Source organism: Desmodus rotundus, chromosome 2, assembly GCF_022682495.2.
Source record: "Desmodus rotundus isolate HL8 chromosome 2, HLdesRot8A.1, whole genome shotgun sequence".
Classification (NCBI taxonomy): domain Eukaryota; kingdom Metazoa; phylum Chordata; class Mammalia; order Chiroptera; family Phyllostomidae; genus Desmodus; species Desmodus rotundus.
The window spans coordinates 91,930,833-91,958,422 of record NC_071388.1 but is presented as its reverse complement, the minus strand read 5'-3'; the positions used below and the strand labels follow the sequence as shown (position 1 = coordinate 91,958,422).

Sequence of the window (27,590 nt, the reverse complement as noted above, 5' to 3'; positions counted from 1 at the left end):
AACATCTATATTTTCAAAGCTGGAGTGTTAAAACCAGGTGACCAGCCATTTGGCCCCAAAAGGCTGATTGATTACACAAACTACATTCTCTTTCATAACAGTAACTCAGAAAAAGAAGTTGTGATGTTGTGTTGCTGCTTTCTGATTATTCCTTTGTCCCCGTGATAACAATGACAGCACTTCCACCAGGGCTTAACCGAGCAGCCAAATAGGGACCTCTGAAGGCCAGATAGGGACCTCTGAAGGCCGGGTCGATGCGAGGAAACGCCCAGTACGGAATTACATAACACAAGTCAGCTTTGCATTAGTTATTGGAGACTCATGCAGCTTGGCTGCATTTCTGTCTTTCCAGTTTTTAATTTATTTTAAAGTGGTTAAAGGATAGCATAAATTTACAGGAGAAAAGAGAATGGCTTCCAAGAATTCAGAAGCCACCCAGGCTTCACGTAGCCAATAAGAATTCAGGTTAAAAATAATTTTTAATTAAAAAAAACTGCCTATGGGCTAAATTTGGAAATGGGCAGCTTAATGAGATCGTTGGTATTGAAATCACTCCATTGCCGTTTGTTTTTGCTGTCTTCTCACTAATCTGGGAGTCACTTCTTTAAATTCTATTTTAAGAAAGTTGATAAATCACATTTAGGAGACTTCATTCTCTTTCTGCAAAGTAACCCAATACTTCAGAGAGAAAAGAAATACGTGTTAACAAAGGAAAGGAATGGAAAAACTTTGGGGTCCAATCTGAAAGAATATCCCCTCTAGTCTTGAGATACCCAACAACTATTCTGAACTCATCTCCGTAAAGGAAACATGGTAACAGGCAAGGAGCTGGCGTATTCTTCTTTGGAATGACCGAGAAATTTTTATTTTCCAAAATAAAAGAGACTCCATTTATTCTGTCTACAAAGGCATAGATTATGAATTAGGAAAGGAGATTCTTAATTTTCTAGTATTATTATTCTGGCAAAACAAATGTAAAACTCTGCAAAGAGGGCAATAGGTGGATGAGTCTAGGAGATTCCATTCCCTATTTGCTTTCTTCATAACAGTCTATAGACAAAGGGACAAAACCTCGGGGTTGGGGTTGGGGCGAAGGAAGATTGTTCTGTTCCTGGCTGGGCCGAGAGCACACTCCAGATGTCACCAGAAAATGAAACAAGTGGTAAGAACATCCAAGTCTCTACAGCCTGTGTAATTTGTGCACAGTTGCTGCTTCTCTAGAGAAACCTGGGGTCAGAAGGGGCGACTGTGTTCTGTGGGCCATTGTAATAGTAACATCCTTGGCCCTTCTTGCCTGGCAGTCTCTGGCCTAATGGTAATTACAGGAAGAATTGGAAAACAGCATGGCACAGAGCCCACAGACATGTGCACACTGTCCCTACCTACCAGGAAGGTAGCCTGTTCCTGTGGAGAAGGGCCTGGAGCTCCTGCACGCAGACCTTCATCGCCTGGCTGTCTGCCACACCTTATGGGGAAGATTACATAGAATGGCCTTAGCCCAGAAGTCCCCTGTTGCAGCAAAATGAATGTTTTTCTGACTAGGAGCAGCACTGGGCTTCACTTACTGCACTTTACTGTAAGCATCCTCCCACCAGGCCTTGGCGTTGGCACGGAGAGTGCACAGGGAGCTAGACGAGCGCGGTGCCTCCTCGCGCTGAGGAGGCCAGTCAGCGGGGTGTCTGAGAGGGAGGAGAAGCCCAATCTCCAGCTGTTTAAAAAGTCATTTTCATTTTCCCATTAAGACGTGAAAGTCCTCTGTGCTCCAACCTGTTGTTTAAATTGATTATACTTTCCTCCAAATATATTCAAATTGTAGTTTGTCCTGATTTGAGCTTACACTTAAAAGAAAATTGTTTTTAGGAAAGATTCACAGAAATCTGGCCATTTGGAGATTGCTTAAGAGAAGACAGGAAAGAGATTTATTTTAAGCTTTAAAATTTCTGGATGCTCTTCTTGCATTCAAGAGGATTTTTCCTTTACTTTCTTTGTTTTATTTATTTTGTTTTTACTTTCAAATGTCACTCTTACCATAGATTAATTTAAAGGCTTAATTTCTTCAAGGTAAAATATTCAGTTCCTGTTTAGAACTAACAGATTTGGGGAATTTAAAAATAATGGCCTTGACTTGCGAGCCTCTTTAACTGCAAAAACACTCCACCAGTGTGCGGTGTTCCAAGCTCTCACAAGTGCCTGAATTTTCACGGCACCTTTTCATTTGTCATATGTTTAGCAAAATTATTCTGAGTCATGCTTTAATGCCCATTTCCTGTCAGTCATTATAACTCTTCCCAGTTTACAGATGAGAAAACTGAGAAAATTTACAGCCAGATAGAAGAATGACTTGCTCAGTAATTAACTCTTTCAGATACTGAGGATGTCTGTGGCTTTGCTCTCGCTGTGGACAGCCTGAATTCTCTGTTCCAAGCCCAGAGATGGCATTCCTGGCTCTAAACAGGCATCTTGAAAATATGCAACTATTCACATTGGTGTTGGGGTTATGAAACATGATGTGTGAACATCCCCGCTAAAGAAAAGTCAGCTCCGACTATGAACTGGTAAGGGTGGGTAAGCCACAGTGCTGTTGCATCTGAAGGGCGCAGGCCAAATTGTAGAGCGAAGAGGATGAGTCTGACCCCCTCAAATTCTCAGTGGACTGTTTAACCGGCTGAGCCACTTCAAATTTGGCCAAAGATCCCAGCAATGTTCAAAACAAGAAGGAATATGGTTGAGAAGTGCTGTCCGTTGTGAGATGATGAGGTTAGTGTTGCTACTGAGACATGTGCTGCTTTGCAGTGCATACACTAACAGTTTCCTTTTTAGTGCTATTCCCCCATTACCTCATAGGTTTTCACCTCTGCACCATCTCTAAGAGTCTGATGCAAACAAACGCAGACAATGATAATGGAAGGAGTTAAGATGAGTTCTGAAATGGGTACAAAATCCCAAGGTGTTTGACAGGACAGTTACCCACTGAACAGGCTGAGGATGGGCTGAGGAGCCAAGTTCTCCCTTCAAGTGCTGAAACAGGACTAAACCAGGAAAGCAGACGAGGCTCTCCCAGTGAGAAGCCTTCCCTGACAAATGTCATGATGAGCATCACAGTCATAGGTACATGATAGGCAACTTGCACTTGCATATTTCTTCCACATCCGTTTTCCCAAAATAAGCCTCCCCTGGAAGGGAGTGGAGAAGCGACCCTTCCCCCTCGGGCAGTCCTCCCCACTTTTGACTCTGGACTCACTGACTCCCTTCTCTCTCTTTTGTTTGAAGCTGCCACCCGTGGTTACTTACCTTCCCGTGTTTTGCACTGGTCTCATCAGACTGTCTTATTTTTGTGTGTCCTTGCCAAGATGCACTTACGCATTAGCAGTTTTTATTTATTTTTAATTTAACCTTTACACGTTACCAAACTGCCGTGTGGGTGGCTTTAACTCTAGCTCTGTAGGTAGCATGACTCTGCTGGGGCTGAGCCCTGGCGGGGAGGCTGGTGGGCTCATCCCTCTGCCTGCCTTGCCGTCCACCTTCACGGGCCTTCCCCCACCCCCAGCCCTTTGCTTCACCCGTCCAAGTCCCCGAGATTAAAATTTTTAGTACACTTGGTTCAGTTTGAACTTTTAAGCAGTTTTTTAGAGAACAAAGCAAAGAGGATTTTTTATGGCAAACTCTATTAATGCCACATTAAGGCTGACATTTTAATTACCCCAAAGTCAGGAAATGCAAAGTTCAGGTTCCCACAGCAACAGAAACTGTCCCTTAAGTGGCGGCATCACAGCAGAGTCTTTCATCCCCGATTACACAACACCGGGCGCAGGGACATTGTTCATCTCCACATGGTGGAAAGGAGCACAGCTTCTATCCTTTGTTTTTTCCTGTAACTACAGTTGAGGATGTGGGTCGTTAGCCTCCCTCCCCACACCATCTATATGTATGATCCGGGAACGGAAGGCGATTATGGCTCTGCGTGTGCACACGGACAGAATTAAAGTTGCTGTGGGAACATTAACTCTGATTTCCGGACTTCCGTGCCAGTCACATTTAAACCATAATGTTGTAATTTTTGGCATGTAATAAATGTGCATTTCATGTACACAGACAGAAAAAAGCATAAAATGTATTTTAAAGAGCAATTAATTACTAACTTTGTGATTAAAAAACATTTGGTGCATGTTCCTTCCCATTTAGCATCAGCTGCTGGTCTTAGCCAGGCCTAATAGATGACATACTGTTTCTCATCCTGTATCTCAGATGTACTTACTGTATGTTCCTGTTCTTCTAGATAATTAATTCTCTTAGTAAAGCTGTAGGGGGGAAACAAAATGGCAGGAATATGCAAGCATGTAAATAGGGTAAAGGATATTTTGAAGGAAATGATTCATATCTTCAAATAAACCTCTTAGTCCCTGATAAAGAGCCAGAAATCTGCTAAGTGCATGAAGGCTACGGTTCCCGGCCACCTTGGAGCATCAGGTCCAGGGCCATGAGAACAACTTGAAAGCAGACTTCCCCTCGAGTCCTGGGCATGCCCAATGGGGGAGTGATTTTATTAATAACTTTTCAGAATTCAGGCTGAAAATAATATTTTACTCTGTAACAACTTTTCAGTTTATATTCAAGCTGGAAAAGAAAAAGTGTAGGGAATCAAGTAAGACACAGGTTTTGCCGGGGGAAAAAATTTAGAGAGTAGTGTTTTGTCCTTCATTCAGATTTGAATCCAGTTGACCTACTTGTGTTGGAGAAGGAAGTATTTCAAAATAACTGTTCGAACAAGATTGTGAGTGAAAGGAATTGGTAGGAATACTCTAAGGTGCAGTGTTGAGAAATGCAAACGCTTGAGCATTTATTTGAAATTAAATGAGATGGAATTTTTACTGAAAGGATGTGTAGTTGAACTCTGAGGTAAAGCTTTAAGGTTTTAAGCTTTAAGGGGAACACGCTCAGGAAGAATCTGAACCTCTGTTCTTGCTGTTTATTCATTACCTCTCCCATCAGTTTTTTTGTTGTTGTTGTTCAGTTTGGTTGCATTCAGTGTTTAACCCCTGAGAAAGACGCTTCTGTTTTACAGGGCTCAGATTCACTTTCACTTGGGTTGTCTGTGTGTGTGAATGCGTGTCTGTGTGAGGGAGAACTGCTCGCGCAAGTTTGAAGGTCTCTGGCAAATTTGACTGTGTGTTCAGGAATTTTCCAATCAGAAAGCTAATTCAGTGTAAAACCTTCCAAAAACTTCCTGAGGCACCTGTTCACATGAAAAGATTGGATTTCTGCTGGAGGTGTTCAGGAGGCGGTGTTTATAACTGAAGATCTCTGTTTGGAGTGCCAAAAAATGAAAAACATTTTGGCCCCCAAAAAACCTCCATAAATCTTCAAAATGTATAATCAAACAAAAACTTCATTTGGATTCAAATCCATGTATCTCAGCAGATGTGACTAAACTCCCTGGAATCCCACAGGAGCAGCTGAACTGGATTTTGGTATGTCTTGATAACTGAAAGAGTTATTCTTAGACTTTGGGAGGACAAAAATGGTCCATCTGTGAAGAACCGTAATAGAGACATGGCAAAAAAAAAAAAAATGCATCCTCTCAAAGAGTGTATTTATGGAATTTAGGACAAGTTGGACAATCCCGAACACATTTTGGGGTCACACTAATTTGCAGAAGAAAGATAGCCAAAATGAGGTGGAATAAGCAACCATGGATCATTATTATCCTATGACTTGCTATTAACTTCTAATCACTTCCATATCAGTTAAAGAGTAAATAGAGCATCTTTGGTATAAGTGCTCTCAGTGTCTCCAAATACCCTACATTCCTCTTTATTGTACTTCCTATAAGGAATTATATATTTACCTTTTCATTGCTAACAATTTAAACTGTTCTTCTGCTGTTTCATTAACCAAGTAAGCCTCTGGCCTGTGTGGATTCATTTCTTTAAACATAGTCTTTCCCTTTTTAAAAGTCACCTTTTCTGAGTTAATTGATACATATTCTCTTTGGAATTATTTTCATTGCCTTTGATCACCTCTTGTGTAGAGGGTTCAGTGCTTAGTGCAGCCTTTATACAGTGTCAGCTAATTTATCTATTTTCTTAAATTTCTTAGAGCCTGCACTCAGTATATCCAGGGACACATTCACTTTAAAAATCACATTTCTTGAAGTTTCCAGCACAGTTTGTCTCCTTCTGTAACACCTGCCCCCTCCCTACCACACTAATTCCATTGGGTGTTGTCTCTGGTCACTTCATGCAGTAACTTCTGTCCACCAGTTTCACCTCGGCCATTCATGCGTTCCTTCACTCAGTCATTCATCACATGGTATTGAGCCCCCGCTTCTGTGCCAAGTCTGCAGCTAGGACCAGGGGTGAAAAGACAAACAAGACACCATGCCTCACTGTAGGAGCTCACAGCATCCTCAAACACTTTCCTAACCCTGTAATCCTGTAAAGGAGGATGCACAAATGCGGTGTTAAAAGTGTCCAGTGATGCACAGAAAGCTACCGAGCTCCTGAGGAGGAGGCTGAAGCAGTGGGAAGGGCCTCACAGGGAGTCACAGGGAAGGTGACATCCGACCTGGATGGTAAAGTAAATGTGTGTCAAGTAGAAGAGAAGGAAATGACGTTCCAGGTGGAAGGAACAACAGCAAACCCACAGAGACACAAACACAGCTTGGTGTACTCAGAAAACAAAACAGTTCCGTTACAATACCTTCTTACAGTTTATTTTAATCATGGACAGTTTGTATTTAGGTAAAATTCTCTGTCATTAAAATTCAGCTGCACTGGATTGTATGTCCTTTTTAGAGATATTTGCTCTCTAAATAAATAAGAAAGCAAGATCCCCACTTCTTTTCTGATAGGCAGAAGTGCCCTTCATTCCATGCAGTCAGTGGGTGGAGGAAGTACCATGAGGGGCCTACTGATAATTGATGGACAAATTTTAGAACGATTTTTCTTATTGAGAAAGACTCATTCTTGGAGCCCCAGTGTCACCTGTAAGTGTCAAGCTGGACCTCTGTCACTGACTCATAGTCTCCGAGAGTCTAGCAATCTGTCCTCTTGTGAAATCCTCTCAGGTCCCTTGGCAAATCCGGTCTCATGGCCCGTTGCCTCGAGTCACACCCTGCCACGTTGCCTTCCCAGATATCGCACGGAAGTGCTGATCATCGTCAACATGGAATTTTTGAGACTGACCGGATTTTCAGGGCTTCGTCTCGCTCTCTCCTGTCTCGCAAGAGTACATCTTTAATTCTTATCTGCAGCTGCTAGTGACAGTTTCATATGTGCTTCCTCTGCTCGCGGCAAATTTCATTATATAAAATTAGTGTTCCTCCAGATCTGTCAGGGCTTCTCACTTCTGACTCGAAAAAAATCGCATGTACTACTGCCCTCAGAAATGGATCATTTAGGATCAATTGAGAACATGCATGAGGACTCTAGGAATTCCCTGCTTAAAGAAAATTCTAAGTCAGATCCTCCCACCAGTCACAACGGGAACTGTATAGTCGAACCCCTCATTACCTCAGCTTTCTCTGTTTGCTTTCCTTCTGCTTCTACATCCTTTGTTCTGAGGATTGGGGCCAGTTAGAACTTTTTCTCAGCACTGAAAGAGAGTACAAGTTGTCTGGTCTAAACCCATTATTGTACAGGTGAGGAGACCAAGGCCCAAAGAGTGCAGGTGTCGTACCAGGAGGCTCCCAGCAGAGAGGATGACCCCGAATAGAACCCTGCTAAGTACGGATTCATACTGTACTGCCTGTTACTAAGTCTGCTTCTAAGACAATTCTGGTTTTCTGAATAACGAGGGAGTCGGGAATATTCATTTCATTAATTTACTGAATGCTTTCAATGTGTAAGACCAAGGTTAGACCGGAGTGCTGTGCCCGCACACTTAGAGTCTCATAGAGAAGATAAGATACATTCACAAATGACCGCCCTGCAGGGTGGTTCAAGCTACATCCTTTATACCTGGATGCACCAGAACACTGATTCGCTCGCTTGGCCAGCATGTATAGAGTATGTCTTATGTGCCTGGCACTACACTAAGTTCTACTGGGATACAAGGCAAAGATGGAACCAAACAGACACTGCCACTGGGAATCTTAGAATTTAGTACATGTCTTCAAATCCCCATTATCTTAGATAGAAGTTAGAAAGTTAATAAAATACATTTAATACAGTTAACAGTAACATCCAGTCCAGTGTATCAGAGAAGGTTCCATTTGAGTTCTCTTGAAAGACGAATGGAGTTCCATGGCGAGTGAGGTATAAGGATTTTGCATTCCGGTGCAGATCTGTGGAAGTGTTGGAGAAGGGGTAGCCACGATCAGGACTTTGCTGTGGGAAGGTCTAATTTAGCATCCAGTGTGTGGAGCATCCGTGGATGTGGGAGAGGGTGGCTGGAGGAAGGAGAGAGCCCTGGAAGCTTTGACAATAGTTCATTCAGACTATTAGTAACCTGAAGGAGGCTGGTGACAGGGGCGGGGGGGTGGGAATGAGGAAGAGCAAGATTCATCAGGCTATGGAAGAAGATGGACAGCTTTGGGAGCTGACTGCTCAGTGAGAGAGGAAATCATCAAAGATAATGCCAAGATATCAAAAAGAGAAGGTGGAAAGGATGTGTTTAGAGGCAAAGAATACAGTTTAGTCTTGTATGATGCTGAGCATTAGATACCAGGAGAAGACTAATATGGTGTCACAAATAGATTTGAAATTAAGGCTAGCAAATACTTTGGCCAAGAGGCCATACTTTAAGCCATGAATGTGGGAGTAAATTCACAGGTGGCTTTTGTTGACAGAAAAAAGAACAGTAGAACCTTGGGGAATATTTACAATGATTGATAAAACAGAGGATGAAGTACCATCAAAGGAGGAGAAGAAAAGAGGGTCTGAGACACAGGAGGAAAACCAGGGTAGTTCAGGGAGGGGGAGGGGCCACAGTGCTGGGCGCCACCGACACCGAAGACGGGTAGCTGCCTGGGGCTGTCAAGAGAGCCGTCCGGTGCATCCCAGAAACGCCATAAAGAGGAATTCAGGAGCCAACGGAGGATGAATGGGAAAGCATCAATTATGAACTGCTTTTTAAAGAAGTTTAATGATTTAAAAAGAAATAATAAACAGGTAACACAAAAGCAGAGTAGTGAATATATTTATGATACAGGAATCCCAAGCCAGTGTTAAGGGAGACTGCAATTAAAGAGGCAAGGTGAGAGAATTAGATCTCCCATTTTGCAGGGCAATTGGAATGATAAATATATGTAAATGAAATTTGAATCATTACCCAAGCCCAACGAATCAGCTATTTTATTATATTAGTTCTTCCTCTACTTCCTTCCAACATTGCTTTCGCTTTCTTTTAGCTTATAAGAACTAATGTTTTGAAAGAATTGTTACATGTCTTCTTCAGATGACTTCCGAATACTCACCCTCCCCCTGGAATCTCTGAGCATTAGGCACAGGACAGGTATCGTATACTTTGAACATTTACATTTTCTAAAAATTTTTCAAGCAAGTTATCTCCAAGCATAATCTTTCTAAAAGGCCACGTTCTGTGAACTTCTTTCCAGATAAGTCCAATTCAAGTAGCACTGCAGTAATCAATAACAAACCTACATGATCTTCTCATGTACTGCTTCATCGTCACCGGACACCCTCAAGCTCATTATCCGTGGGGTTTTTTAAACTTGTTTACTCACACTGTAATGCTTGTTTGATGGTCAAATACATCCCTAAGGCCACTGTCACATGGACACACAGTATCTGCAATTTCTTCTACTTCAGGACGGCACTCTGGAACCAACTAAATCAAAGGTTTCTTTACTCTGCTATTAAATTACCTATAAAACTAATAAGAAAAAAATGTTATCATTATTGTGAGTTACATAAACAACCACATGGGAGAATTTTGAATATGAGTCTTTGTAATTTCACAAGGAAGAATGAGTTCCAAGTTGACGTCAAAGTGGACCTTGAGGAGTTCTTCCTGCCCTCTCCAACTCCCAAAAAGAATTTCCTCCTACTCATTTATCCTCAGTGGTTTCAGATAGGTTTGTGGGGTCAGTTTTGTTCCAAGATTTCGTGCAGTATTATTCCAGGCCATGCATAATTTTTAAGAAAACTTGGCGTGGCACTTAGAATACCACATGACGAATTTCAAGAAGTAGTAACTAAATTAACTTTGTCATTTAGTTTTTTGCTATAATCATTTCCTTTCCTGTATAATCACTTATTGTCTTTTTGCCTCATATCTCAATTGGGTATTTTGATAAAAGAGGGATAATGGAAGAAAAGTGTATATAAATTCGAGCTACAGAGCTTAATTCCATGGAAAATACACATGCAAATTCTGAACCACGGCCATTAGAAGTTAACCCAAGGGAAAAGAATGCATGTCCTTTCCTCAGGGAAATTCTGTAGGTCTCCCCAGGCAGGCCTGGGTGCTTTTTTCCAATTTTAAGAAAACTCCCCCAAAGCTAGCATTTCCATTTTATTCCTGACCTAAAAGTCCCAAAGGGATGATTGGATCCCGGGCTCCCAGAGCGGCCTCATAGTCCTGCGTTAACATGCTGAGACACAAGCAGACTTCCTGTCCTTGGGCAGTGTCACAGGCAGGGGCTTTGGGCAGGGGGTACAGAGGAGGCATTCTTAACCTGGACGCCTTAAACTCCACCGGTCCCGTGACTGGGCCTCCCTCTAAGAGTCCATGAACTTCCTAAGAAGATGTGCCCACACACATGCACACTTATGGGTGTGCTGTTCTGGGACACGAGTGAAGAACTTTCATTAGATCAGGGTCAGGAAACTATATAAAAGTAAAAGGAGCCACTTCCCCGGGACATATCCCAATTCACAATCTGCATCTTCAAACCTGGCTCCCATGAGTAAACCAAGAACCAACGAAGAGAAGTCGGATGTGAACCTCCAAAGGCAGACTGACTCCTAAAGCTCTTTCAGGTCCCCTCAGTGTGCCCGCAGGTCAGGGGCAGGTATGACAACAGACTTCTAAAGCTATTTCTGAAACATGTTGATAATGGACTGATTTGTACCATAGGCTGCTCAGAAAATGTTTTTTCGCCCCCCATGGTCTAGTTGTATGCTTTTTAATGTGAACTTCAGCCTGTGAATGCATTTACATGCCTTTACTTAACCTCCCTGTATTTCCATTTCCTCATATGCATAATGAGAATGAAAATAGTATCTGTCTCACTGGGTTATTCTAAGAATTAGATGGAATGCTGTATGTAAAGCCCCTAAAACAGTGCCAGACAGGCAGCCAGCACTCAGTGAATTTGTGCACTAGCTATAGTGTTTTAAATTATTAAGTAAAAATGTACTAAGATTGATGCAACATAAAGGAAGGTTGTGGCAGGTGCCTGTCGTTCCTCCTGAGAGTGACAAAGACAAAAGCTCTGGGTCGGCAGGAGGAGAGTATGAGGGTGACTCACCCTCCTCCCTTCAAGGCCAGACCATGCCCTCTTCTTGCCCCTTCTTGCCCCTTCTTGGAGTCAGGTCTGGGTGGACAGGGAAGCCTCTCCATTATCTTTTTACCTTCTTTTATTCCCCCACTTGTCTTGTTCTTCAAAAATTGGATGAGGACTACTATTCACTAAGCATCTACTCTGTGTAAAAGACACTACACCATTCTTATAAAACACCCCATTTTACAGATAAGGAAACCATGACACAGAGAAGTTAAAAAAACTTTCTGAATGTTTTGTTCTTGGTATAAAGGAGTTTTAAAGTATTATTTGTATTATATTAACCTATTAAGTTCCTTAATGTCCTGAAGTGCATTGTAATCCATGAGAGGTTTCACACACTAGAGTATGGATTTGTGTCTATCTTATCTCAGAATGCATTGCCAAGCCCCCACTGTCCACCCTTAGTGTCCTTCAGCTGTGGCCACCTGTCGGCCCTCACACCTGAAGAGGCCAAAACATCTGGTCCTTAAAGTGGGCACGTGGCTCTGCTGACACATCACAGAGCCCTTTCCAAAGAGGTACAAGGGGGGCCCCCAAAAACAATTTATTTATATAAAGGGTGTATTTATTCTTACATGTTTAAATTTCAGTCACCTTCAGAGTACTCTGCATTTGATGCAACACACCTCTTGAGACATTTATTCCACTACCCAAAAGAGTTTTTGAACTCGTTGATTTTGATGCCTTTTAGTGTTTCCACTGTTTTTTTGTTTCACCTCTTCCACATCAGCAAAATGTTTCCCTTTGAGGACTTCTTTCATCCAGGGAAACAAAAAAAATATTGCTCAGGGAGAGAGAGGGTAAATTGGAGGGTGGGGCATAGGAGTCAGGCCATTTTTGGTCAAAAACTGCTGAACACTCAGTGCAGTGTGGGCAGGTGCGCTTGTAAATCACCCATCATGAAATGGGCAAACGCATTGAAAGTTTTCCAGAAAAGGATTCACTGAAGCTGAACGCAGCCTCTCACACAACGCCAGCTGGTACACTGATACAGATGGGTTCCCAGTGGGGGAAGTCTATACTACAAGGGGCCTGTCACACAGAAGATAATTCCAGTTTTGGGAAGGTTTCCCCTCGTATACTCACAACCAAGTAGATGCATCTTTTATCTTTTTGAAAGACAGTCTGCCTGATGGCTTCAGAGTATTTTGAAATAATTCAAAACAGAGGTAAAGTTAGGAGAGTAAATGTGTTTCACAGCAGAGGATTGCTCTTAATCACCCAGCTCACTTACCTTCTTCCATTCAGAAACAGTTTGTAATAGCTGAAGAAAATATATTATCTTAAAGATACTCACTAAGACTTGTTGGCTCATTGTAGCTAGTAAGCCTTTCCTGTCCATGGTGCCCACATAGTTTATGGCAATGCGTGGAGACGATGTCAGACATTTGCTTCTCTTAACTCCTGAGCGCTTTTGCTGCTGAGTATAGAATTCCAGAGACACATGGGCACGAAACTTGAGCTACAAGTCTCTTAGTAATAGCTGCAGATCAAATGCTCAACTAGATTGTATGCAAGTCTGTATGAATCCCAAGTCAGAGCTTTAAAATAACTTCCTGAGTCATGATTTCTGCATCTCATATGCAGTATTCCTTAAATCATATGTTGATGGCTAATCAGCAGAATCCAAAGACACAAATTAGATGGTACAATATTTACAGAGAAAATATATGTGTCGCTTGAAAAACAAAGATCCTCAATCCTCAGATCCTCAGGGTTACAGTCCCACCGAAAAAAAAAAAAAAGTAGCAGTTGCAATCGGAACTGTCAACATTGTAACCAAGAAGGGAGTGAATATAACAGTAGACAGAGAGCTTTAAGACAGAAATTCTTGGTTAAAGGAGTTGAGACCTTCAAGAAATATGTTCGAAAGGATTCAGAAGAAATACTAGGTAAGATGAATTATTCCTGTTTCTCAAATAATATTCCAGCCGTTAGATTGTTAAATGCTTATTTTGGCCAGGAGGAAGAATGGGCGAGGGCAGAAATCCAGCCTGTCTTGTTCGCTGCTGGACCCGTAGCAGAATGCTGAGACATACGAGGTGCTCAGCAAAAATGTGTTGAATGATGAATAAGGTGGGGAGAAAAAGTAAGAGTATAGCGCACTTGTGAGCATTTCACCCATTTGTAAAAAGTAAAGGCACTGATTTTTTTTACCTGATGTTTTTTCATTCAGCACACTTACAAAACCAAGTGCATCCCAAATGCCCCCTGGTTTTCATGCTGGGAGAACAGAATCGCTTTCTGTTCCATATAGGCTGCTGCATGTTTTGATTCTAGTAGCAATATGGCAGGGTTAGGGTCAACTTTGTAGTATAAGCTGGTGCCTGTTTTTGATAGATATCATGAAAATAGATAGTTATTTTCAAGATGCTCAAACAGATGATTAGACAAAAGCTCCAGCAAAACTTGAAACAACAAAAAGGCAAGGTTTTCCCACTCCCACCTCCCGTGACTGTACCATCCTGCACAGTTTTCTGCAACCCCACAGCCTCCTCCTGGTTTCATCCTTTTCCCGGCTCTCATCTTTGTCTAGGGAATATGGTGTGTGACTGCCGGTCTAGCAAGGAGACAGTTCTTGCAAAATCCACCCCCCCAACACAAGGCTTTTAAGCTTCTCTCATGAGAATGGCATGGTTTGACCAGCAGCAGGCAGAGCTGGCCCAGGGAAACAAGAGCTTGGCAGAGAGTCTTCATGCCCTCCTGCTGGAAGGGCCCTCAAGAGAGTTCTTCACGCCCACCCTCACTCAGCTGGCTGGACAGTAGACGGATATGTAGGAAAACAAATTCCTGGCTGAATGAAGAGTGGATTAAATGAATGAGAGATGAGTTCACTCCTCCAGAAGTCTCTGCCATCCTACTTGAATAGAAAGCTAACTTTGAAGCCACTCTGTTCTCCATGGCACGATTTCGTATATACTCAGCATTGGAATATGGTCACCATCTGCTGCCAGTGCATAGGACTAAGGAAGTATTGGGGTAGATAGGAAGAGGCCGGGAGGGAAGAAAAGAGACACTTAAAACGAGCTAATGATCTCCTTTGTGTTGGAGTCTAGATTTCAGAACATCAGTCTTTTACTTGAAGAACAAAAACACCAGTGTGTCTTAGACCACACCAGGCGCCGGCACATCAGATAAGACCTGCACTGTGAGGTATTTAGCCATTGAATCTCCAGAAGTTCTAAAAGTGAAATTAAAGGAGCAAACTGAGGAAGCTGAAAGGCGAAAAAGCTTAGGGGAAAACACAACCAGGAGGGCTCAGCAGATTGTGTCTTCAGGGTTACAGTAGTTCAAAAATGAATCTACAAATTAAAGAGTCAAAAATGCCATATAAGTCCCAGGAATTTAAGGATCTGTAGAAGAAATGAGCACTTCTCCATACACTCTGAGTGCACTGTGATCCTTCAGTAGAATCTCAGGGTGAAAGTGACCAGGCTGTTGTGCGTTGTTGCAGATTTGAACAGTTAATTAAGAGTTGCATAGAGTTGTGCTATAGGCACAACAGGGAAAAGTTGTTAAACAAAGCTAGTAAGACAGAGAATGTCTCTGAAAGGCAGTGAATAGCTCACAGAGATCTTCCTAGAGTTTCCCTGATATTATTTGTATAAATTGTTGGTTACACAGCACAGAATCATATCGATAATTTGTATACTGAAACGACTTGCCCGAGAATACTAATGAAGCTGGGGATGTACACTAGTGAAAAAAATTACTACAGTAAAGTTAACTTTGCTTTTGGAAAAGGTTAGCTAATACACTTGACATTTGAAAGCAAGTACTGTTATATATTCAGTGGTGGTTCTGTATCTCAAGTTTGAGAAATTTACAGGTGGGGCGATAGAAACCCTTTTGGCTGCACAAGGAAAGAATCTCTTCAGATATGTGCGTGATGGAATGTTGAAGCACTGACAATCCAGGCGTGCAAAACTCACTTTAGGGAGCACAAAGGGACTGCTCAGCAGTGGATCACACTGGATGCTTGGAGCACTCAAATCAGTAAATACGTGTTAGCTGCGTGGGCCCTGTCCTCGACTCCTCTCTGCCACGAGGGACAAGTCACACAACTGTGGTTCAACCACAGTTAGAATATTAGCAGTATCTTCAGTCCATCCTGTGTATCGGTTCCCTTCCTAGCAACCTTTTATGCCTGCATATTTTATTTATTTGTCCTACAACATCGCTGTGAAGCACAAGCATCTTTATTTTACAGGTGAGATACCTGGTCCACACAGGAATGACTCAGTTCTTTACCTTTAAATTTGAAATGATTGATAATCATCATATGACTCAGCTGCTTATACTGTTTTTCACATTAGTTCAGGTTTTCCAGGTAAAAGACATATTTTATCTTTCTCATTATTATTTTTAATTGGTTTTCAGAGAAGTTGAGATAAAAACAGAATCTAACAAATATCCCATGGTGATATGTGGTGTTCTCTTTTTTTTCAAGAATAAATTAAGACCTTCTCTGTTCCTCCCTCCTGGCCCTCTCTGTAGAGAGTCCAAGTCCCATGCCAATTTTCAAATGAATAAGGGCTCACTCGAATAGCTGGATCACAGTCCCCTCTATTGAGAAAACAGCCTTGTAAATTCATGTCTGGAACTTGTAGAAGTTACTTTTGGTTATAAAATTCAACAATTTGACCTGAAGGTTTTTAAACAGTATAATATGCGACCTGGTTGTGAGTCCAGCGATAAATTTATACCAGGTATATGAAAGGCCAAAAAGAAAACTAGTGTCTTTTATTCTCTCTGGTGGCCTACACTAAATGTTGCATATTTACTTTGTAAATGAGGACACCCAGTGGCCACCAAGTGAAAATATTCTAAACAATCCCTGACATTGTTTAGACAAATATAAATACCCATTATCAAAGCTGATGGATAGAGATCTCTGTAACATCTGTTTCAAAGCAATTTAGCTTCCCTAAGGTAGGCAAGAGTGGTGGGAGCTCGACCTGATCATTTTTATACCATATCACAGATTGTTTTTTTCTCTCTCAGCGTTGGTTACAAGGTACAGCTCAGCTTTGAGTTCCACTGAATTCTCAGCTGACAGAAGGACCCAAGAGGTGCCCCTTGGGGGAAATGGAATCAGGAAGATGGGGATAGTATGGGGTGTGTCAAAAATCATACATGAATGAGCACAGTTTGTGGGAGAGTCAGCGAACACATAAGAAACCGACTGCCTTAGACTTTAAATCCGTACTGAAAATAGAACCGTGGCTGTTCCCCCATGAGACAGGGTAGAGGAACCAAGGACAGGAGAGCATCACACAGAATTTCAGGGACGGAAAGACCCCTGGGCCTACAAGACATGTGGGCATGCCTCAGAGAAATGGTGCCCTGAGTTTGCCACTTACTGTCAGCATGTTCGTTAAGGGCGTTAGAGAGCTGACTGAACAAATACTCAGATAGGAACCCCTCACAGTAAAGAAATGTGCGTGCAGTGTGGGAGGTCATTAATTTGGAGTTAGTGTTATAGTTATAACAATGCAAGACACTAGCCTTCTTAGAGTCTTTTCATAGAGATAAGACGGGCACAATGACAAGAAAATCAAGAGAGACAATCAATAATATACTATTAAGGACTAAACGTGCTGCACATGTAAAAAGTTCAGATGTATTCTTCAAAATTCAGGTGCAAGAAACATAGCTTTAATGTCTAAAGCAAATTAAATCCAAGGCCACTAAGTTAGCAAGAAATTCCATCATGTTCCAAGGTCTCCCTTTCCCTCCTCAGACCTGTACAAGATGCGTGAAGTTCAGGGCAGGGTCAGCCCCTTCGTCCATGGTGTCTCCATCATTGACACCATTTGTCCACTGACAAAGACACCATTGAGCCTTGTCCGTCTGACTGCCTAGAACTACTGCATTACTGGATTTAGAGATGCCCTTCATAGCGGTTCTCGAGCATGGGCCCAGCCCCAAGATCATCACTGTTAGTCTCAAGACAGCGGCTTTTTTATTTGAGCCTCTAAAATCGTGACAAGCAATTACCCCAACTGGAGTAATGTGCAAACAGAGACCTCAAACCTTGTCACTGTCCCCATTTGAGGGAAATTGTTTTTCTCCCTCTCAGGCCACCTCAATCTCACTCCAAAGCATCAGCCTTCCCCTCCTCACCCCAGAAAGGGCCCAGCATAATTCTCCCTAGAGAAGGTGGATTCCAAACAAAGCTCTTTGTCTTAAGGCTTCATTTTTAAGGCTTAACATATGATTTGGGCTCTGAAGCCACAGCTCCCTGGGGAAAGGGAGCCCGGACCTGTGTAAAGGCTTGGCCTTTCCTAATTGCCTGTGAAAGTTTACTAATTCAGTGGGTTAAATACTGCTTCAGTTTATTACCTCACCAAGCAGTGGGTAAAAAACAGAACTTAGAATGGACTCCAGTTATCAAAGAAGTCTCCACAGAGAAGGAAGGACTTTGAATAGGGTTCTCAAATGGCACATGAGATTTGGTAAGTAGAGAAAGCACACTTTCAAACTCAGCAGGAGAAGGAAAAATGGGTGCAATACAGGCGAGGGATGGCAGAATGTCCAGCTTCTCGGATTAGCACAGAAATTTTACTTCACTGAAGAGGAAATAATTAGATTTTTACCTGTAACTACAGAAGACTCTTACAGCTTAATATCTTTTTTCCTATAATATATAAATAACAAAAATATGTACAGAGTATAAAAATAAAATACCTTACTCCTTTTAGTAGACTAATTACAATGTCTCTTCTCCTTCACTTACTTACCAGTGCCTTCCAAGGTTTTAAGTTCTGAGAACACTTACTTAGGATCTTCTTCATACCAGCATGAGCCAAAAAGGAACTTACACCTTATGTTTTCTTAAGGAAATCCTGTGCCTGGTTCTATAATCGATCACCCCGTGTGGGCTGTTGAGATGTAGTTTCAGCTACTTTCTTAAACTGACCGCATAAATCACCACTGCGCTTTCCTCTTGACTAGTCATCCAACAAAACAGTTACCCTTTTCCTTGTTGTTGTTGTTCTTGTTGCTTTAAGATAGAAAGCCTCCATTCCTGAGTAAAACAATCTAGCATGGCTCGAGTCCACTCCTTCCACAGAGAAATAGTGTAGCCCCTCCCATACCAACAAACAGATGTGCTTGAAAACCAGTTCATCAAGGAACATGTGTAAAGGACACCTGGCCAAAGCTAAACAGGGTAGGGTGGGAGGTGGGGAGGGGTGGGGCAGGGAGGAGTGGTGGAGGGAAATGGAGACAACTGTACTTGAACAACAATTAAAAAATGGAAAAAAAGAAAACCAGTTGTCATATCGGAAACAACTTACTTTTTCTAGAAAGACACAGGCAAAAGCCATTTCAGTCCTGTGCAACAAGAGGACTGAAGTCTGTGAATTGAGAAGGTCTGATTATTTTAGTCAAAAAGCTTTTTCTAAATGACACTATAGGGTTCTGTTTTCTCACTCAGTGAAGTTCAGTTAAGTCAAAAATTTATTTCTTGTCTATCTAACTATGTTTTACCACCAATTGATGATATTTTCAAAAAAAATAAAAGAATGCCATTTCTGGGAGTATGCTTGATATTCAAACTCTAGAGTTAAAAATTTATTTTTCCTTTGAAATACGTATATGATGATGTAGAGATCAAAAGAAGAACAGATTAGTAAGAAAATGCTGGTTTTTATATACACAAATTGAATGGATAATTTCTTTTCTAGCAAAATAAAGGAAAGAATTTATTAATTGTACATTTGGATATATGGATCCTTCTTTAAGGCCTATGCAAAGCCAAGTTCAAACTGCGTACTTTGTGAATTTAAGTAGATTCTTTTGTTCACTTTTCTATCCCACCCACAGATGTAGCATCTCTGTGTTTTTGTTCCCCAGATTTAGTGAACAAAGGAAGAGGTTACAATAGGGCAGCAGCTAAATTTGTAAGGAAAGAGCTTTAGAAAAAAAATTCAAATTCCTAAAATGTGTCTCAAAAGGTTTACAATATAAGAGGATTTAAAGGCATCGACCTCAGATTTCACTGACTTCCCTCCTTGGTCCCAGCAGGTCCTCCCTCCTCAAGCAGCCATTTCATCTCAGCGTTAGAATGAGGGCATGGGTGGCGCTCAGAACGTTGTCTGGAATCACAGCTGTCCAACGCCTTTGTTCACAGAGTTAGAACTTGGCTTTCACAAGACAGTAAAGAAGGTGTTTGAACTTCCAATGTTTTATTCCACTGGAATCAGATGCTCAAAGTATAGAAATTCATAAAGCATGTAGCTTGGTTATACCCAAAACTGAATATTTATAATTGGTTCCATAAAACTGGTAGTCAAATCCTTGCCGTTTGTTTGACTATATTCTCATCTCATAACTAAAAATTAACTCCAAAAAATTTTTCAGTTCATTAGTAAATGTGTATTAAAATATTCTTATTTTTCTTTTCCACTGTTTTTTAAAATTTGTATTTTTCCAATTACAGTATTAACTATATATATATATATTCTCTATGCTGTACTTTACATCCCCATGACTATGTTGTGACTACCAATTGTAATTCTTATTCCCTTCACCTTTTTCACCCGTCCCCACTCCCTACTTCCGATATGGCAGCCATCGGTTTGTTCTCTCCATCTCTGGGTTTATTTCTGTTTTGTTATTTTGTATTATTCTTTACGTTCCTTTAGATTCCACATGTAAGTGAAATCATATGGTATTTGTCTTTCTCTGTACAACTTATTTCACTTAGCATAATATATAATATCCTCTAGGTCTATCCATGTTTCACAAATGGTAAGATTTTATTTTTTATGGCTAAGTAATATTCCACCATATGTAGGTACCACTTCTTTATCCAGTCGTATATTGATGGACACTTGGGTTTCTTCCATATCTTGGCTATGGTAAATAATGCTGCAGTGAACATAGGGGTGCCTGTATTTTTTGAATTAGTGTTTTGGATTTCTTCTGATAAATACCCAGAATTGGAATTGCTAGCTCATAAGGTAATTCTATTTTTAATTTTTTGAGGCTCAACCAATAGTAGCTGAACCAATTTGCAATCCCATCAACAGAGCACTAGGGTTCCCTTTGCTCCACACCCTCACCAGCACTTCTTGTTTGTTGATTTATTGATGATGGCCATTCTGACAGGTGTGAGGTGATATCTCATTGTGGTTTTAATTTGCATCTCTCTGATGATTAGTGACACTGAACATCTTTCCATATGTCCATTGGCCATCTGTATGTTCTCTTTGGAGAAATGTCTGTTCAGGTCTTCTGGCCATTTTTTAACTGCATTGGTTTTTTTGTTTCTTTGTTTTTATGTTGTATGAGTTTTTTATAAATTTTGGATATTAACCTCTAATCAGATGTATCATTGCTGCATATCTTCTCCCAAACTGTAGTTTGTCTTTTCATTTTGTTCATGGTTTCCTTTCCTGAGTGAAAAGTTTTTAGTTTGATGTAGTCCCATTTGTTTGGTTTTTTTCTTCTGTTTCCCTTGCCCAAGGAGATATATCAGCAACAACATTACTCAGAGTAATGTCAGAGATTTTACTGCCTATGTTTTCTTCTAGGAGTATTATGGTTTGGGGTCTTACATTTAAGTCTCTAATCCATTTTGAGTTTATTCTTGTGTATTGTATAAGAAAATGGTCTAGTCATTTTTTTTGCATGTATCTGTCCAACTTTTCTACCGTTTATTAATAGACTATCTGGATCCCATCATATATTCTGTCCTCCATTGTCATAGATAAATGACTGTTTGGGCACGGGTTTATTTGGGGGCTCTCCATTTGTTCCATGATCCTTGTGTCTGCCTTTACACCAGTATAGTTTAGTTTGATATCAGGTAATATGACACCTTCAACTTTGTTCTTCTTTCTCAAGATTGCTTTGGTTATTCAGGGTCTTGTGGTTCCGTATGAATTTTAGGGTTAATTGTTCTAGTTCTATGAGTTTGGTTAAAGGTCAATCTCGTTTATCTTTTCAAGGAAGCAGTTCTTGGTTTTATTGATATTTTGTATTGTTTTTTTTTTCAATCTATTTTGCTTATTTCTGCTCTGATTTTTACTTCTACTCACTTTGGGCTTAGTTTTTCTAATTCTTTTCATTATAAGGTTAGATGGTTTATTGGAGGTTTTTCTTGTCTCCTGAAGTAGGCTTATAATATTATGGATTTTCCTCTTAGGACTGTTTTAGCTGTGTCCCATTGATTTGGGGGGTTTTGTATTTTTATTTCATGTTTCTTAAGGTATCTTTGATTTCTTCCTTGATCTCATTGTTGATCCATTCATTGTTTAGTAGTATGTTATTTAACGCCCACGTGTTTGTGTGTTTTTCAGGTTTTTTTCTCGTAGCTATTTCTAGTTTCATACCATTATAGTCAAAGAAGATACTTGATATGATTTGTCTTCCTTAATTTATGGAGACTTGTTTTGTGTCCTAATGTGGTCTGTCCTGGAAAATGATTCATGTGTGCTTGAAAAGAATATATATTCTGCTGCTTTGTGAAGTGTTCTAAATATACCAATTAAATCCATCTGGTCTAAAACATCATTTAAATAGCCTCTGTTTTTTTTTTTTTTTTTATCTCTGTCTGGACGACCCATCCTTTGATGTCAATGGGATGTTGAAGTCCCCTACTTTGACTCTACTCCTGTCACTCTCTCCCTTTGTGTTCATCAATATGTGCTTTATTTATTTAGGTGCTCTCACATTGGTGCATAAAGTTTAGAAGGGTTATAGCCTTTTGTTGGATTAATTCCTTTTTCATTATCTCATGTTCTTCTTTGTCTCTTGTTATAACCATTGCTGTAGTCTACTTTGTTTGATATAAGTATTGCTACACAAGCTTAATTTTTTTGTTTCTGTTTGCATGAAATGTCTTTTTTCATCTTTTATGTTCAGTCTGTGTGTATCTTTCAATCTGAAATGGGTCTCTTGTAGACAGCATACGTGTAGGTCTTGCTTTCTATTTATTCTGCCACCCTATATATTTTGATTGAAGCACTTAATCCATTTATATTTAAAGTGGTTATTGCTAGGTATATTGTTATTTTCAATTTGTTATTATTTATGTTTTTTTCTTCTCAAACAAGTCCCTTTAACATTTCTTATAGTACTAGTTTTGTGGTGATGAATTCCTTTATGTTTTTCTTGTCTGGGAAGCTCTTTATCTCTCCTTTGATTTTAAATGATAGCTTTACTGGTTAAAGTAATCTTGGTTATAGGTCTTTGCTTTTTATCACTTTAAATATTTTGTGCTGGTCCTTTCTGGCCTGTACCGTTTCTGATGAGAAATCAGGTGACAGTCTTATGGGAGCTCCCTTGCAGGTAACTACTTTTCTCTTATGTTTTTTAATATTCTTTTTTTGTCTTTAACCTTTGGCATTTTAATTATGATGTTTTTTGGTGTGGATCTTTTTGGGTTCATCTTGTTTGATACTTCCTGGACTTGTGTGTCTGTTTCCTTCACCAGATTGGGGAACTTTTCAGTCATTTTTTCATCAAATAGGTTTTCAATTCCTTGCTCTCTTTCATCTCCTGTTACTCCCATGATGCGAATGTTGTTATGTTGATGTTGTCCCAGAGGTCCTTTAAACTATCCTCATTTTTTAAAAATTCTTTTTTCTCTTTGCTGTTCTGACTGGGTGTTTTCTCCTACCTTGTCTTCCAAATAGCTGATTTGATCCTCTGCTTCATCTAATCTACCCTTGATTCCTTCTAGTATGATCTTTATTTCAGTTATTGTATTCTTCATTTCTGACTGTTTTTTTTTAATGGTTCTATGTCTCTCTTTATGTTTCCTATATCTTTGTTGAAGTCCTTGTCGAATTGATCTGTTCGTCTCCTAGTTCACTGAGCATCCTATAACCAGTGTTTTGAACTCTGTGTATGGTAGATTGCTTGCCTCCATTTGGCTTAGTTCTTTTTCTGGAGTTTTCTCTTGTTCTTTCATTTGGGATATGTTTCTTTGTCTCCTCATTTTGGCTGCCTCTGTGTGTTTGTTTCTGTGTATTAACTAGAGCTGCTACATCTCCCATTCTTGGCAGGGTGGCCTTATGTAGCAAGCATCCTGTGGGGCCCAGTGGCACAGTCTCCCTAGTCACATGAGCTGGATGCTCCAGAAGTGTCCCTTGTGTAGATTGTGTGTGCCCTGCTGTTATAATCTAGCCTTAATTGGTGCTTGCTCATGCCTACCTGCTCAATTCATCTATGACACTTAGACTGATGGGCTGTGAGGACTGGCCACGACCCCAGCACGGGCTGACCCCATGGAGTAGGATTCACCCCAGCAGGGTTCTGGTGCCTGCTGAGGTCATCCTTTGGGTGTGCCCTTTGTGTAGCTTTATAGTTGGTGCTCTGTTGTGGTCTAAGGCCAGCCAGAAGGTTGTTGGTTTTCTGGCCTCTTGGGAAGGTCTGTGGTGCAGGCTGAAGTCAGCCACTGCCTGTGCCTGACCAAGACCACCTGGTAGAAGTTACTGAGCACCTGCAGTTGACAGCTGTTTGTGTTGGGCCTGGAGGCACATGGGAGAGGCCACTGCAACTCAAAGCCAGCTGCCACCTGTGTCAGGCCTGGGACCATTTAGCAAAAAGCACAATGCCCACTGAGGCCAGCCACCACCTGCCTGGGGTCTGCACTCATTGCAGAGCTTTTAAGAAAGTGTGTAGTAAGGACCAAGGCTGCCCATGAGGCACAGCCATGAAAAGAACCAAAGGTAGCGTGTGAGTCGGGTGGAATGTGGCCTCAGGGACTCACCAGGGTGGGACAAGCACTGTTCAGCAGATAATGCAGTTTCAGATTTGGCATCACCTACCCCTGCAGGCTATGTGAGGGGAGGGCTCAACGCAGAGACAATGGCAGCACTCACCCCAAAGCCACACTATTCATTTTCTCCTTGTATAATTCTGGTGCCTTGTGAGCTACTGTCCCTTCACTGGAGCTCACAGTGAGTTCCCGTGAGCCAGTGAGCTTGTGCACAGGCCCTTTAAGAGGATAGCTGGGTTTCTACCTACTCTACATATCACCATGCAGGACGGAATTGCCACTGATCTTCACAGCCAGCTGTTGTGGGGACTACTCTTCCCAGCACCGGATTCCTGGGTTAGGAAGCCTGGTGTGGGACTGAGACCCCTTGCTCCTTGGTGGGGACCTCTGCCACTGAGATATCCTTCCCAATTCTTAACTGTCACACATGCATGTAGAACTAGCCCATTTTACCCCTCCACCCTTCTCCCGGTCTCGATGTGGCCTATTCATTATATCCTTAGTCAGAGGTCTGTTCGGCTAGTCTTCAGGTGGTTCTCCAGGTTGATTGCTCTACAACTGTCATTTTGGAATGGTCATGAGAAGAGAGGAGCACAGCACGTCCACACTCTGCCACCTTGACCAGAACTCATCAGAAAATGTATTTATATATAAATATGAAAACGAAATCAGAATAGAAGTACAATAAGGAATTGACAGTAGAATGAGGCTGGGGGAAATTTTACATAGAAAAGCATACCATGAGATGTCCCCAGCCATCTTGCCTGGCAGCCGTCTGTCCCACCATCGCTGCCACCAGCATGTGCTCCACGGAGTTCAACAAGGAGCCCTCATATGGGCTTCCAGTCGAGGTCAACAACTGGCTCCTACACAAATATGACCCTCAGAAAGAGGCAGAGCTCCGCAGCTGGATCGAGGGACTCACAGGCCTGTTACCATTTCTAACTTCCGGAGGGGTCTGAAGGACGGAATTGCCCTGTGCACACTCATGAATAAGCCGCAGCCTGGCTCGGTCTCCAAGATCAACTGCTCCATACAGAGCTGGCGCCAGCTGGAGAGCCTCTCTGACTTCATCAAAGCCATGGTCGGCTATGGCATGAACTCTGCGGGCCTGTTTGAGCGACCTGTTTGACAGTGGAAACCTGACACAGGTGCAGGTGTCTCTCCTGGCTCTGGCAGGGAAGGGGGCTGCAGAGCGGTGCAGACATCGGCATCAGGTACTGGGAGAAGCAGGAGCGGAACTTTGACGACGCTACCATGCGGGCGGGCCAGTGCATCAGTGGGCTCCAGATGGGCACCATCAAGTGTGCCAGCCGGTCAGGCATGATGGCATATGGCACAAGAAGACATCTGTTACAACCCCAAGAACGATATCCTGCCACCTATGGGCCACTCAACCATCAGCCTCCACGTGGGCACCAATAAGTGTCCCAGCCCGGCGGGCGCGACAGCTCCCAGCACCCAGCGGCACATCTATGACATGAACTTGGGAACCAACAAGTGTGACAATTCCTCCATGTCTCTACAGATGGACTGCATGCAGGGCACCAGCCAGAGTGGCCAGGTCTTTGGCTTGGGCCAGAAGATATGCGACCCCAAGTACTGCCCACAAGGCCCAGTGGCTGATGGGCTCCAGGGTCAACAGTGACTACCCAAGCCCAGGGAAGGCCCCAGAGTACCCCCCCACTACCAAAAGGAGGCAGGCTACTGAGGCCCCCTTTGTGAGATGTCTCTCTATATTGTCACCCCATCTAGGATTTCAGGTTTTTCTGTGTCTTCATCTTGTTTTTCTACACGTTCAAGTACTTCCAGCTGAGAGTCTGTGAAGGCCAGATCCTGGTGCTTAGGGGTCCCTGCCAGGGCATATCCAGGTGGCAAATTTCCCAGCAAGCTTGGGCCAAGCTGTGACAGGGAGGGAAACTGGCCCCAAATGGCTTCCGTTGCTTCTGTCCCTCTTCCCTTTTCTCTGCTGATCGGTTTGTGATTTCTGTACCTACAAAAATTTTTCAGGCAGTGTTAACAAAACAAAAGTTATTTTTTAGGGGAAATGGGGTGAGGATGGTCGGAGGTACTGGGAAGGAAGTCCCCTGGGAGAGGGCTAGGCCACAGTCCCCAGATATTTTAGGCATCATGAGGGACTGGATTTCCCCAGGACCCTCCCAGGGGCCCAGTGAGGAAACTGAGGCCCAGAGAGGACAGTGGAGTTCTGAGTGGTAGAGACAAAGCCAGACCCCCCTTCCATACAAGTCTCTTCTCCCCTAAGAAGTACTACACACAGACCCCTACCAGGAGGCCCTCTCTGGAAACAATCCCACTCAAAAGCCCCAGGAACAAGAGATAATGTGAAATATGAGCTGTGGACCAAAGGCAATAAAAACCTTTTTAGCAAAAAAAAACCCCAAAAAGCATATCATGAAGTCTTTTGTTTATTAAAGATTTTATTTATTTATTTATTTTTAGAGAGAGGGGAATGGAAGGAGAAAAAGCAATAGAGAAACATCATAGTATGGTTGCCTCTCACACACTCCCTGCTGGGTACCTCACCTACAACCCAGGCATGTGCCCTGACTGGGAATTGAACCGGCAACCCTTTGGTTCATAAGCCCATGCTCAATCCACTAACCCACACCAGCCAGGGCATGTAGTCTTATGTAATTGCTAAAATGTGGCCTAAATTTTGATTCTGACCTCCAGTTATGATATTCATAGCGTCCAAAAACATAAAAATAGAACCAGCTTTTCCTGGGCTAGGAGTCTGGTAGAAGTCGATTGATTAATGTACATTTCAAATATCAAATGTCCTTAAGGATGAGTTTCTTCCACTGGTTTAGATTTCAGATCCTCCCTGGCTTCATGGTTCATTTACACTGGGGTATTCTCAGTAAATGTTTCACGTATAAATTGGTGAAAATGCAAGTGACCCCAAAAGCAACTTCATCCATCAGTCAGTTATATTTGCAATGTTAGACATATGGTCAGGCGTTTCTTAGTCCCTTCTGGGAAACAACAGTGGGCTTCATTTGAAATCAGGCAAACCAAAGACCTGGGCTAACTAAGGGACAGTGGGAGCCTCCAGAGCCCAGTGAAAAGGCTTCCCTGGAATTACTTCTTCCTTTGGACCAGAAAATCTCACTAGTAATATCAGTCTAGTCCCATCCTTCAGACGAAGTTTAAAGCTCTTACTTTTGGGTAGAGCTAAAAGCAAGAAAGGGGGCCAGGAACAGAGGAGCAGTCCAGGTCTGGGGATGGGCTGAAGGTCCTAGGACATGTTGTCCTAGTTCATAATTTTGCCCTCTTGTTGCCCATACTTGAAGCATAGAGAAAATTAATGGTTTAATGGAAGGAAAGAGGGGAGGAGAGCAGGGGAGGAGAGAAGAAGGATGG

General features: G+C 42.0%; 1 protein-coding gene and 1 pseudogene across 38 annotated transcripts in view; both read left to right on the top strand.

Moving 5' to 3' along the window:
- The window catches only part of ZBTB20 (zinc finger and BTB domain containing 20), an 830,054-nt gene that overhangs the window by 757,610 nt on the left and 44,854 nt on the right, over positions 1-27,590 (top strand). The window lies entirely within an intron of this gene.
- On the top strand, positions 23,837-26,060 carry LOC112320601 (calponin-2 pseudogene; annotated as a pseudogene).